Source organism: Lutjanus erythropterus, chromosome 10, assembly GCF_056507025.1.
Source record: "Lutjanus erythropterus isolate fLutEry1 chromosome 10, fLutEry1.hap2, whole genome shotgun sequence".
NCBI classification, from domain to species: Eukaryota; Metazoa; Chordata; class Actinopteri; order Lutjaniformes; family Lutjanidae; genus Lutjanus; species Lutjanus erythropterus.
Window position 1 is genome coordinate 25,084,028 of NC_139326.1, and position 4,190 is coordinate 25,088,217.

Sequence of the window (4,190 nt, forward strand, 5' to 3'; positions counted from 1 at the left end):
TGGAGGCTGTGTTGACTTGTCTAGCATCATGCTATTGTTGATTTCTGTTCTAGTTTAATTCTCATGAGGCAGAGTACATTTTTATACTTTGTACCATTAACTGTAAATAAAGATGGACGATGTCTCCCCTTCCACCGACTAAAAAAAATGAAGCCAGAATATCCCCAGTGCTACCATCTTGCACAAGTGATGATGTTTTGATTTACAGTCTGCACAGTCCTTCCCATACACCCACCTGACTTAATCTTGAGGAGGACTCTGATGTCAATCATGAAGTAAAAACCACTTTTTATAGCATCAAAGAACTAATTAAAACCAAAAAATTGAACAATTGAACAGACACCAGCATGATTCAAACTACAATGACAAAAGCCATCTCCAAAGTACACATCAAATTGATTTGTGTACTTTGTTTTTTTTTTCTGAAGTTTGGCCCACGTCCCATCTTAGAGGGGGTGGGGTTTGTGACCTATACTGCAGCCAACCACCATTGAGATGATTTGGCTTCACTTTTGAGGAGCTGTCATGACCATAGACATACATACATACATGTCACATTGACCTTTGGATCATACATCAACGTTACCGCCATTTTTGTCCTAATCAAAACTGGCCTGTGAATACAAATAAGTAAACAGGATTGTTTTTTGGATAAAAGCACCAATGTTTTTTACATTTCTCAACCAATTGCAATTAGTCATTTTTATATTCAAGAATTTAGGATCTATGTTTATGGTCACAATGTCCATCTTTATATGTCCATGATTCGTACCCATTTAATTTGCCACCAAAAAGCATTTACGTACTTCAGACAAAAAATAGCTTTCCAAACAAAGTAAGTCTCCAGATCAGAAGACTACTGTAAATGTTGTTACAGAGGGTTTGACTCTGGTTGTTGTTTTTTTTTTTTTTTTTTTTTTTTTTTTGTTTGTTTAATATATATTTTTCCCTCCACTATTTCATATGAGAGTGGTTGACAGGCAAATTAAATTAGAATAATTACACCTGAAGGGAGGGGAGATTGAAATAATGCACAATTCCATTGCCACTCCTCATTCACTTTACCTGTTTGAACAGATTTTCCACTCGGCTGTACTCCACAAGCAACATCAGCCTTCATATTAGAATTTCTTCCAACTGTTTGAACCCCTTACACCCAGTAGTTGACTAAGTATTGATATTTGGTCAGCTGGACATAGCTTCAGATTTACAAATAACCTTTTCCATATGGTTTCATTGAAGCTTGATATGCTCCTGCTGTTAATTTTAATGCAGTTAATTTGATTGTGGTATCTTTTACAAGTTCATAATGATCTAAATTAATGGTCTCAAATTATTTTTTTCCCTTAAACTGGAAATAACTCTTAACTATTATAAATTCCCTCTGACCCTGCCTTTGTCACTTTTTCACGCACACATAATGTCTTACTGTGTTAGACGGTAAATCACGCTTCAGAAACAGGGACCAACTTTGTTTGGAAGATCATCTTGACAAGTAAAGTAACCTTGTGTTTAAACATGTTAAGTCTTTTCAACCATATTCACTAAAAAAAACATCTGAAAAATAAAACTGCCTTTTTTGTGAAATTGCCTTGAGAAGTATAGCGGTTGACTTTTCACTTCACAAAGATTTAAAACTACAAGCGAGATTAAATTATTTGTCAAGATAGTCTCATAGACAGGGTTATTGAAGGTGCAGTATGTATTTCACCTTCTGGAAGGAGTCAAGTCAGTTTCAGCCATTTTAAAGTCAATAATTTCATGACCTTGTGCTTAGTTTGATATTTTTTTAATCTATTTTTTGTTTGTTGAATGTTTGTAAAAATGTATATATGTTTTTTTTTTTCTTACAGGACATGCTTTAGAAATAACAAACTGTTTTTGTACTTCTTTTACATGGAAAAGAAACGTCTAATCAGGAGAAATACTAAATGGTCTTAATGCTAGCTAATCTAAAATGATTAAAATATCTAGAAAATAAATGTGTTCTTTTGTAACTGGAGTGGTCTTTGACTTTCTGGGTTGGTACAAGAAGACATTAGGACTTCATGGATGAAATCTTTTGGATCAGTGATTCATCATTTGAATCCAGCCTTAATAGATCAGTGTCCATTCAAAATGTGCCTGTTCTCAACAGGTCCATTTCTTAGCCTAAAATAGTTATTTACTTCCTCACTGGAGTAATATGCAGTTAAGATAGTTAATAGATAGATAATTTACAGACTGTAACAGTCTTTATTGTTAATTTAAGCAAGTTTCTCTCTCATACATGGCATGTAAACAGAAAATATACTAAGTTGTTTTGAAGTATTTGAAGTATATTTCTCTGAAACTAAACTGCTCAGTGGCTTGCAGAGTAATGGTTGCACTCACTTTGCTTTTGAAATGTACTTTTTACAGCATAAAATCATCCTCCATCACAGTGTTGGCTTTTTTTGCTGACATCTTGAGTACATTAGTCATGTTTTCAATTAAAGCCAAATCAGAAAAATGCAAATAAGTCACCTGGGGTCTAATTATTTATTTATGTGCTGTGTTGGAGTAAAGATTAATGAAACAACGTGACCGTTTTTTAGCATATTTGCTGGGGTTTCCTTCATACTAGAGCTGCAACAATATGTCAACTGATTGACTGCTCTTAAGTATTTTTTTGAGGAAAAAATGCCCAGGTCCTCTGATTTCAGCTTCTCAAATGTGAATATTTTATGTTTTCTCACTCCTATATTACAATGAACTGAATGTCTTTGGGTTTTGGACAAAACAAGACGTTTGAGGACATCACTTTAGGCTTTAGGAAACAGTGATCAACATTTTTCACAATTTTCAGAGTTTTTATGGACCAAACAACTAGTCAGTTAAACAAGAAAATGATTGACAGATTAATGGATAATGATAATTAATTGCAGACCTGCCTCACATTTCTTCTCTGGTACACAATGCTTTATTTATTGCAAGGAGTTGGACTGAAGCTCACCCAGGTGTGCACCTCACTGTGTAAGTAAGAAATTCCTTTTGATTCCTTTTCAAAGATGTATAGATGTGTCCCTGAATCCTGTTTGCTTTTTAAAACGTTAACAGCCTTCTTCATAGTGAAGGTGACTTTTGGTGTGCTGCACAATGTGAAGTGAGTCAAACTAAATGTTTCCACATTAAGCAAGTCATTTAGTCACATCCTGCAACATCACACGATGAAGCCAAATGGGGTCTGCTTTTTTGTCTTTTTGTGCTTAGCTCTTTACTTTTGCCACCTTGCCTCTGTGCAAATGTATGAAATGACAAAGACAGGTGGCATTTATGTGGCATTATGAGTGATTTTTCATTTTGAAAGTGTTCTGTATAATGTGTAGTGTTTGTATGACTAAATTATCACTTTAAGCGGGAGATTAACAGCATCCTCTGAAGATAGTGATTCAGTATAGGCTGAAATTTACCTGAAGGGAATCCAGCCTTTGTAGGTATTAATATGAGTATGACTCCACTTGTCACAGTGAGCAGACTCACTGTGAGTGATTTCTGTTTTAGTGTGGGCAGCTTCAAAGGCTCTGCTGCAGCTGTAACATTATTTTAATGAGTTCACTTCACTGCAAGTGCCTTAGCCTATATATTATTAAAGTAATATCTGTACATTTATTCTCTGAGTTTTTCAAATAAAGTGATGTCTGTACTTCACAAAAGGTCACAAAAAGTAGTTGTGTGCTCTCAGCATATGAGCTTGTTTATTTTCCACAAATTGTCTCCTTCCTGGTCCTTAAACTCTGAAGAAAGTGGTGGTGACTTTATGAGGATGCTGCATTTTTTACTCATCATGCATCTGCATACATTTTGTTTGTGACTACATGTACATATGCTGGAAAAAGAAGATATTACATACACTGACCAGGCACAACATCAGAACCACCTGCCTAATATTTTAATATTGTGCAGGTCCCTCTCGTGGTGCAACAGCAGCTCAACATCTGTTGAGGCATGGACTCCACAAGACCTCTGAAGGTGTCCTGTTGTATCTGAGACCAAGACGCTAGCATTTGCGAAATGGGGCATCCACGGATGGGACTTAATGTTCCAGCATATCCAACAGATGCTTGATTGGAGTGAGATCTGAGGAATTTTGACAAGTCAACCCCTTGCCCACACCAGGCGACCTTCTTCCATTGTTTCAGGGTCCAATTCTGACCATAGACCATATGCAA